The sequence below is a fragment of the Corylus avellana genome, chromosome ca2, assembly GCF_901000735.1.
Source record: "Corylus avellana chromosome ca2, CavTom2PMs-1.0".
In the NCBI taxonomy this organism is placed as follows: Eukaryota; Viridiplantae; Streptophyta; class Magnoliopsida; order Fagales; family Betulaceae; genus Corylus; species Corylus avellana.
Window position 1 is genome coordinate 11909651 of NC_081542.1, and position 11022 is coordinate 11920672.

Here is an 11022-nt window from a genome sequence, read left to right on the forward strand (position 1 = left end):
AGATTTACCCATACATATAATTATTTACCACACTAGGACTTATTATCACACTTTATTATTCTAGTACCATTATTAATAACTTCACAGTAATCTAAATTAATTAATGAGATAAATTGCACATGGGATGATTTAGAATAATAGATATAATAATAATAATATTTATGAGGTAATAATATAATAGCAATATTACTTAACGATGATATATTTATGTAATACAAGTTTTAAGTGATAAAGAGATTAACTAATAATAATGTTAGTGTGACAATTGATCAATAAATAAAATTGGTTAATGGTACTAGAATAATAAAGTGTGATGATAAGTCATAGTGTGGTAAATAATTATATGTATGGGTAAATCTTGCAATTCTAAATAGTTGGGGCTTTAAAATAGAAAGATAATCTTATCCCATGCCACTTGTCAAGCTGCCATTGGCAATTGGAGATACCTTATATAAAAATGGTTTTAAAGAAAAAATGCAAAAGGCAAGCCTTTTTTGTGGGCCCCACGTGCAGCAGGCCCCTTCCCCATTTTCTTTCTTCTTCTTCTTCTTCTCACGGCAGCAGCTCCTCTCTCTCAATCTCACCGTCGTTCACTTTCTCTCTCGGCCATGTGTGCGTGTGTGTGTAGAGAAGAAATGGAGAAGATGAAAGAAAGGAGGAAGGGGGAGAAATAAGAATGATGTGCGTGAGATGAGAGGATGAAGAAAGAAGAAAAGAAAGGAAATGGGGAAGGGGGCTGCTGCACTTGGGACCCACAAAAAAGGCTTGCCTTTTTTGCATTTTTCTTTTAAAACTAAGGAGATAAGGTATCTCCAATTGCCAATGGCAGCTTGACATGTGGCATGGGATAAGATTCACTTTCTATTTTAAAGCCCCAACTATTTAGAATTGCAAGATTTACCCATACATGTAATTATTTACCACACTATGACTTATTATCACATTTTATTATTCTAGTACCATTAACCTATTTTGTTTATTGATCAATTGTCACACTAACATTATTATTAGTTAATCTCTTTATCACTTAAAACTTGTATTACATAAATATATCATTGTTAAATAATATTGCTATTATATTATTACCTCACAAATATTATTATTAGTATATCTATTATTCTAAATCATCTCATGTGCAATTTATCTAATTAATTAATTTAGATTACTATGAAGTTATTAATAATAAACTTAATAATTATCTTGGACGTTATATCCCTCCCTCCTAATAAAATTTCTTCCTCGAAATTTAGATCATACTTCACCAACATGCTTACAACCAAGGCATACTTCCAACTTCATAAATGTGCATTTATATTGTATTTTAAAACATGTAAGTACCTAGGTTCACTTGAACAAATGAGAATATCGCTCGTGCATATCCAGCTCGAATCCCCGCGAAGCTTCTTCGACATTATGGTTTCGCCATAACACCTTCACTAGAGGTATATAGTCTTGTTCCTCATTGTTGCCCCTTGTGGTCAAGAATTCGAACCAAAACCTCTTCATAAGTTAAATCCAGTTGAATGTTAAGTGGCTCATAGTTGATTATGTGCAACGGGTCATGTACACATTTTTGTAACTGAGATACATGAAACACGTCATGTATTCCAGTAATGTTATATGGCATCTCAACTCTGTATGCCACAAGGCCAACAACACCTGTCACTTGGAACGGACTTCATACCCCAAAAATGCTACTTCTTTAACCATAATTCACACTTCTTGAGCTTGGTATACAATTTCTTTCCTCTTAGCACATCCATCACTATCTTCAAATGCTCTTTGTGCTTCACATAATTAGTCGAATAGACTAATATGTCGTCGATGAACATAACAACAAAGCACTCAAGGTACTTATGGAATACCCAATTCAATTCCTAATAGTCTATGCACAACCGCATAGACCCATCCTTTTTTCCGACAATCAATCTTGGCTCCGTACTTTGAAAGCCAATTCATACAAATAATAAAATTAAATCCGAGCATACCAAACACCACTAACCTTGCCGGTAAAGTTCTCCCTCCTAAGAGAATAGGACAATTTTCCACACATTTACTACATGTGACTGCACTGCCAACGGGCGTAGATAGACTTATGTTTTACTCTAGTGGTTTTGCGCTCAAATCACATAGCTTCACATATGCGGATAAAATGAATGAATGTGAATAGCACATGAGTCAAACAATACACAAACAAGGCTACCATACAAGGAAATGGTACCTGTGGCAACGTTGACATTGTTCGCCTCCGTTGTAGCATTTCCTGGAGTGAGGGAGTAGACACGTGCCTGAGCAGGCTGCCTAGGCTGGTAATCAATTGGTAATGGTCCCTGACTCCTTGAAGTGGCTTTCAAACATTCCTTGGCATAGTCGTCTGTCTTGCCACATCGGTAGCAGCTATTCGTTCCAACCCTACATACCCCAGGATGTGATTTCCCGCACTTGCTACATGGCAGATTTCTCGAGTTTTCGTAGCTTAGAGGAATGTTTCTCCTCACAAGTGCCTCTGAACTACTACCACCCACACTTTGCCTTTTGGGTGAATGCACAGCTTCCGGCATTGACCTCTTCTTCTGTACATACTCTGCAGATGCCTTCTTAATAGCTTGCTCAGCTATCATGGCAGTGTGCACAGCCTTAGAGTACTCCTTGATTTCAAGGATAGAGATCTTCTCTTTGATGCGCGCCGATAAACCATCTAAGAACTTTTCAGCTTTGGCCCGATCATTAGGGATAAGAGTGGGGGCATACCTCGACAACTCCATGAACTTTGTGGAGTATTGGGAGACAGTCATGTTGCCCTGGGTGAGGGTTAGGAATTCCTTGGCCTACAGCTACTGTTGGACACGAGGAACATATTGTTCGTAGAACTTCTCTTTAAAGTGTGCCCATGTTACTGGGACACCCTCCCTTAACTGACCTTTCAGGTTGGCCTTTGTGGCCGAGAGAGAGAGAGTGAACGACGGTGAGATTGAGAGAGAGGAGCTGCTGCCGTGAGAAAAAGAAGAAGAAGAAGAAGAAAGAAGAAAGAAGAAGGAGAAGAAGAAGAAGAAAAAAAAAAAAGGAAAGTGACAAATTTTATGGGGGTTTCGGCCAAGGGTGCTTGTGAGGTAAAAACTTTAGTCTTTTCTTGTAATTTTCGTTATGCTTGTGAGATTAGAAGCTAGAAATTGTTTGGATTTGTAGGGCTTTGATTTAGGTCCGAAAATTAGAGTTCTTGAATGGGATTTTGTTATATTGTTAAAATCTTTAGTTTCTCTTTAAAGTTTTGTTCTACCCATTGGATATCAAGCTTGAAATCATAATGATTTAGGGGATTTTTAATTAGGTCCGAAATTGGGAAATTTGATAAGAAACCTAATTCCTAAAATTAATGTGGGGCTTTTATGTGTAGTAGATTGCTATACATGATTTAAGCTCCAGGTTGTTAAATTAATGGGTTGAAACTCCAATTTTACTTATTGGTAAAATATGATCATAAACCCTAATTTTATATGGTTTGTATTAATTTGGGGTTTTAGGTATGTGAACAGTGAACACTAGGAATGTTGTTTGAATGGGTTAATTACATTTAAAGTGTTAATTAATCCTAGGTTTTCATGGGTTCCATGGAAATTGGTAACTATAGGGTTTAGGTTCTAATATGTCTATAATCATAATGATTGTTGTAAGTGTTATGAGAATTATAAAGTTGGGGGTAAATTGCTAGATTAAATGGCTTAGAAGAAAATAACAATTATAGGGTTAAGTGTAATGCTTAACCTAGAGAGTATGTATATGCCTCAAGATTTAGTGATTTAATATATTATGATGTAGAATCATAGTTCAATGTAACTAAGTTATTAGATAATTAATGCATTAGCTTATATATATGTATTAAATGTAAATAAAGGATTTTAAGGGCTTTAGTTGAATAGATTTGGGATGACCTATAGAACATGATACTTATGGTGCTCAAGTATTTTTAAATAGTGAGAGTTGTTAAGCTAAGAGTAGAGCTTAATTATGTGTTTATGTTGTAAATGCTTAGGTGAATTGCGGTTGAGTCAAGAGTTCACCGAAGGGTACTCAAGCGAACAAGGTAAGTATTTTACTTATTGGGCAAAAAGATAATATGTTTTAAAGTATAAAAGATGTTTTGAATGAATGATTGATACAAGGTGTTTTGTGATTATATGACTATTTAATGATATTCCATGAGATGTGTTGGATGAATGTTTGATGTAATGTTTCTATGAGCTTTTATGGATTTACAAGACAATGTGATGATTATGTTGTCATGAGTATTTCGATGGTTCGTATGGTTTATGACATGATTCTATGATTTTATGATATGAGTTATGATAGCATATGAGTTTAAGGATTTATTGACATAAGCATGAACATGGCATGAGTAATGAAACGAAAACGGGGTTCAACTCCGGTAGTGATTGAGTATGGTCTCACTACCGTAGAGCTGGCCCATGCATAACGGACAACGGGGTTCAACTCCGGTGGTGATTGAGTATCATCTCACTAACGTAGAGCTGGCCTCATGTATAATGAAAAACAACAAGACGGCCCCCGGTAGCGATGACAAGTCTCCTACCACAGGGTTGGTCTCATGATGGAAATGGCACAAGATGATGAGCATAAGCATAAGCATGCATAGCATATGATTGCATGAAAATGATGATAAAGCACGGTAACCCGGCCTTACTTTGTAGATGGCACAAGTAGCGGCAAGCAAAGTAAGGTTAGGGATAAATGATGATAAAGGAAAGGTATTTCGTTTTACTTTGTAGATGGCCCAAGTAGCGGCAAGCAAAGTAAGAACGGTCCTTGTTTTGTAGATAGCACAAGTAGGGGCAAGCAAAACAAGGATTGGCCTTACTCTGTAGATGGCACAAGTAGGGGCAAGCGGAGTAAGGACAGAGACAAATGATGTTAAAGGAAAGGTAACTAGTCTTACTTTGTAGATGGCACAAGTAGCGGCAAGCAAAGTAAGAACGGTCCTTGTTTTGTAGATGGCACAAGTAGGGGCAAGCAAAACAAGGATTGGCCTTACTATGTAGATGGCACAAGTAGAGGCAAGCAGAGTAAGGACAGGGACATATGGTACACAGAGAAACAAGAATGACAATGATGAACATGAGTTTGCATGGCATATGAATGTTATGATGATGATGATGATATATGATGCTTGCATTGTTGCATATGATGATTTTTATGCTAGACGTATCGGTATGCATACGAGACGGGAGATGGAACCATGCGTATGTATATCATTATGGATAGATGATACATGGTGACTTTCCATATGTTTTATTGTTAAGCTATATAATATGTAAGTATGTATAAAGTTAGATGGGTTAGTATGCACATGTTCCGAGAGCGGAAGATCGGGCTTACGTATACTTTCACAACTGATCTAGTATGTTTTCAAATGATGATTCTTTTGAAAGCCTAGTGAGTTCTATATTGCTGAGCGTCTCTATTTTATGGAGATGGCGGGCTCATGAAATTCGCCTGCATCATGGCTGGTGGTGATTCCCGTGGTGCAGACAATGTTGTTAATGCAGGTACAGGGACCCTAGATGATGATTCAGTGGCTATGTATCTGGGTTACCACAGTACCTAAGGCCTGGACACATTGGGTGTTTATTTTGTTGGACTAGTTGATAGCCCTCTTTTGTAGAGCATTCATGTATATGCTTAGACATTGTCATTTTGTATATAGCTCGTGTCGCATGTGACACTTTTGTATAGCCATTCTTTTGCATGTAAGCTTTAATCACTTAGATGTATTAATCAGCCCTGATGTGTTATGTATGTTTAACATTATTTATACTCCGCTGCAAAGATATGAACTCTGATAAATCATTGGTGATGCATGTAGCTCTGTGTGGCATATGATATTGTTGTTGTGCAAATTTATTTAACTCGCAAGTGCACGAATTAATTGTAGTTTAATGGATTGCAAGTGCGAGGTCGATCCCACAGAAAATTGTATTTTTGAAAGAACAATTTATATCTAAACTAATTAAATCCTAATCTAGTTCCAAAAGGGTTTTGATTTTTGAGTTTTTGAAAATTAAAGAATAAACATAAACTAAATAAAATAAGTAAATCTAAGGATAAAGGTACTAAGTTTGGGAATTCACACTCACCAAATCATAACAACATACTTTATGTTCATCAATATTAATCCGAAGTTCTCACAAATTAAATCATAGATATGTTTTACTATGCTTCAAAGAATTAATCAAAACCATCCCATGTATCCGTTCATTGACCAAATCACAAAAGGAATCCAAATTCAATTGAAACACCAGATGTATCCGTAGAACAAATCACAAGGGATATCCAATTTTTATGAGTTAAAAGCCAAGCAATCAATCATATAAAATTATCTCAAATCATCACATGTATCCTTGAATCACAAGAGATATCCAAGAATCACTACATACAATTGATTAGAAGTAAAACAATAGAAATATAAAACCCAATAAAATCAGAATAATAAAAACTTACATAAAAGTATTGATGTTCTTCATCGGTGAGGCTTTATCCCCAACCTTACTTGAGAATTTAGCTCCACATAAACATAAAATCTAAACCTAAACCTAAACCTAAAGAAAAACTAAACAAAAGAATTTTGCTCTCTGGGATTATGTATCTTTTCTTGAATGCAAAGAAGTCTATTTATACGCTTAGGAAAGTCCTAAAAACCTTATTAAACCTAGATAATTCGAAGGGCTGTCTCCCAGTCAAAATAGAAGTCTGAAATCGGAATAGGATTCGTCCAGATTTGTGTCCTTTAATTGCGGGACGATTTTGGCATAGAAACCGTCCGAATTACAAAAATCCTATTTCACAACAAATTCTAGTATTTTGAGCTAGCTTTCTAATGCCATTTGAATCACTTCAATCCGATATTTGAGCGGAGAGTTATGGTTAAAATACTAAGACATGTACAGAATCTGAATTTGAATCTGATCCGAAATCTTATCCAATCTGAACTTTAATATGATTTAACATTTTCTTGGATTTGGTTAGACTCAACCACATCATCTAGGTCTTCTCATAGTATTCTTTCTTCCAAACTTTGCATTTTTCCCTTTAAAGCTGTAGTTTTTCTTCAATGACCTACAAAATACTAAAAACACAAAACTAACACAAAATATTAAAGGGAAATCATATCTAAAATCCTTAGGTAAACGCGCTTTTATTAAAAACTCCCTGGGTATTTTTTTTTGGAAATTTAGTCCCTGGGTCACTCGAAACTACTAGAAAACTCCCTACCGTCAATTTTTGTTAACTTCCGTTAGTCTACTCAAAACTCACCGTTTTATTTGATTAAAATATTTTTTTTTATTAATTTAATTTAAAAAATTCAATCTTTAGTCACGTTATAATCAAGCGGGTCATCACAGCTCTTGCACACCGAAGCTTCAAATAAAAAATAAAAAAGAAGGTTGCAAAGTTCGAGTACCGAATTCGTCAATATAAAATAACTATCAAACTCCCCGTTTGGCTATTCGGTGATAAAACTCAAACAAAAAGATTTGTAGTCATTTTGTGATTCGGACTGGGCTTGTTGTCCAGACACCCGTAGGTCATTGACGGGATTTTGTGTCTTTCTAGGTGACTCTCTGATATCCTGGAAATCAAAGAAACAACATACATTGTCCAGATCTTCAGCAAAAGCTAAATATAGGTCTGTGGCAGCTCTTACATGTGAATTGATTTGGCTTCACGCTTTACTAAAAGAGCTACAACTTGATCATCCTTAGCCTACACTGGCTTTCTGTGATAACCAAGCAGCTTTACACATTGATGCTAACCTAGTTTTTCATGAGCGTACGAAACAAATTGATCTTGATTGTCATGTAGTTTGAGAGAAGATAGCTCAAGGGTTAATCCGCACACTCCATGTTTAGTCTAAACACCAAATTACAGACATCTAACTAAGCCTCTACCTCATACATCTTATCATTTGTTGTTTGTCCAAGATGAATTTCATAAACTTATTTCATTCATCTTGAGGAGGCATATCAGTTAATGTAAAAGATTAAGTTAGATTAATTTGGTTAGTTAGATTGACAACTGGATTGGTTAGTTAGATTGATTAACACGTGCTTGTAAAGTTAATTATGATGTATAAATACTTGTATGCATACGAATTTATTCATTCAAGCCAAACACCTTGTCTTCTTCCTAATTCTCTCTCTCATTTCGTACTTTATGTTACTTTCAAGTATTACTTAGGATTTCAAAGAAGACTTTCGATTTCATCTGTTATCTTGCAAGAGAATATCTTATATTTAAGCCACCATCAGGGCTTTTCAACATTGAGGGAAGACTTCTTAAGCATTCATATCCAGCTCAGCAAAAGTTTAGTTAAATTTAGATATTTTAGCTATCAACTTTTTTTAATGTTCTTACATCCGGCTCAACATTTTAACTATCAACTTTTAATATTTTATTGAAAATTTATTATTTTTTATTCTTTATGTAGTTCTACGAGGGAGGATCGAGAAGTTTAAATGATTTTTAATTAGAGGAAAGTGGATGAAATGATTTTTTTTATTAATAAAATTATACGTTGCTGAGCTATAGTGCTCAACAAAGTTGTTGAGCACTGTAGCTCCTCAGCAAACTCTTGGCTAGTTTGCTGAGCCGGATAGAGAGTGATTTTAACACTATGGCTCAACAAAATAGTCAAAATTTTGTTGAGTCAGATGTGAGTGTTGAGAAACAGGTTGCAATCCACCTTGAGAAGGTCGACATCCGGTGAGTTCTAGGTCTCAGTTTGAGTTGCATTTGGGGTTGGCCAGTCTATAGTTTCTTGAGTAACTTGGAGATTTATCAAAGCACCGGAGGAAGAACGTGCTAAGCATCATCTCAAGTGGCCTAATTTCAATAGAATGGAGGAAATAAAATCCAAATTTGAAGCATGACAGTTTCCAAGCTATTGAAGTGCACTATGCCTTTCAAACTCTGTGAGATTGGAGAGCATTTGAATGGAAATGTTAGAAGTTTAGCTGGAGGAGAGGAGATTAGAGAATTTATAATTGGTGGGCCAGCTACCCTCCTCTTCTTCCATGGAAGTAATGGCCTCTCAGCTTCCATGTCCACTTTCAATGCAAGGCACGAGGGTGGAAGATTGTTTGCAGTGAGGGCATTCTCATAAGTAAAGGGTAGTTGGAGAATCCTTAACAAGGTTATGTGGAATCCTTATAAGCAAAATTTGCCAAGCATTATCTTGGGGGGAATGTTAGGTGCTCTCCTAGTGTTCTTTTTGTGTCCTTCTGATCCTAAGTGAATATTATTTTCTAAAAAGATAAAAAAAGAAAGTTATGCAAGGCATGAGGGTGGAAGATTGTTTGCAATGAGGGCATTCTCACAGGTAAAGGATTGTTTGCAACCTGGCCGTATGTTGCTGAGAGGTCTTATCTCTTCTTGCTAGGAAGCTTCTCTACTCATTGGTGGCAAACAAAGCAATGCACAGAACTCAACCCACAGGTCTGCAGCCTAGGTAACTATGAAGAAAATACTTATTTCCATTATCACCCAAATTATGCATGCAAGATAGAAAAAATGGAAGGTGAGGCGAATCATGCTCCATGACCACAGTATCTGTAAAATTAGATAGCCTGAAATTTACAGCAGGATCTCTAAGCTAAAGAAGACCAGATCTTCTCTATAAAACAAAAGTAAAACATGTAGGTGTAGAACATCTCTATTGAAAGAAACCCTATAGACAATGAAACTAATGTCTCATAACTTTATCCTGATTATATGCCGAATGAATGTGTAACTGCTTCAATCTCCCTTAGTTGGAGGTCGGACACATGCACAAAAAGGCGCCTTCTTTCGCTTCTGGCTGGTTCTTACCCCACCACCATAGAGGTAATCTCGAAGGAGAACTCTAGGTTTTCGGTCGGTGATCCTTGTCTTCCCACGAATTTCTTTCTCATCATCAAGTTTCAGTAAAAGAAACTGTATTTTCTGCACCTCCAACTGCAACCGACCAATTTTTTCAGATCCCCTTCGTGCCTGTTCAGAAATTTTCCTTCTTCTGGCATTCACACTCTCATCTGGGTCTATTGCAGAAACTCCATCAAAGGAGAGGGAACCATTATCAACTGTCTTCATCAATTTGCGATTTACATCAGACAACTTCATGATGGATTCCTGAGCTTCATCCAGCTGCCCCTTGACGGTATCATATTCCATACCTTTTCCTTTTCTGCTCTTCTCAGTATTCCCCACCTTCTTCTTCAAATCTTCCACGGTGATTTGAAGGTTTGTCAACTTTTGCGCATCAGAATCGAGTCTTTCTAAAATCTTCCTCTTGTTCCCTTCTTGGCGGGGATCAGCAAGTCTCTCAGATATTTCTAATTTATCAACACTCAACTCCTTCTCAACCAATGATTCTGAAGAGGGGTATGAACGATTGTGTTTCTTGACTGCTTCAATCTGATTGTGGGCAGGTGCGGCAGCCACTTTTTGAGCCTTGCCAACCATCAGGTCAATGCTGCCATCCCGGTCAGCGGTTTCCCATAACTCAAGCATCTGATCAGTCTCTACAGTTTCTCTCCTGCTTATCCCATATGATGAACACTCAGATATCTGATCGAGCATGATGTCCTTAGTCAGGACTTCATTCCTTGCTTCAGAAATTTCAAGTGTCGGCTTCCCCAGCTTGAGATCTTTACTTTGCCCATTCCCAAGTTCCTCTTCAACCTGATATGGAGGAAAATTCTTGTTTGTTTCAACATTTTCTTGACACAAGCTGCCTTGAGATTTCAACTCTTCGATCTCTCTCACTGCAGCGTCTAGTTTGGCATTAGTGTTTAGGTGTTCCAGTACCACGAGACTTTCCGTCTCCACCACTGCCTTTTCAATAGCTTTCACTCTTCCTTCCAAATCCTGCAATTCTGAAAGTCCATCTGGCCCCATCGCAATTTGATCTTCATCTGTTAGTTGATTGCTTTCAGCATGCAAGCAAGGAACCACATTAGCCTCCTGCAAACA

At 36.8% G+C, this 11022-nt stretch overlaps 1 pseudogene; it reads left to right on the forward strand.

The window, feature by feature from the left end:
- Positions 1 to 5515: 5515 nt before the first annotated feature.
- LOC132169061 (protein ANTAGONIST OF LIKE HETEROCHROMATIN PROTEIN 1-like) lies at positions 5516 to 9307 on the forward strand (annotated as a pseudogene).
- The last annotated feature ends 1715 nt before the right edge of the window (positions 9308 to 11022 follow it).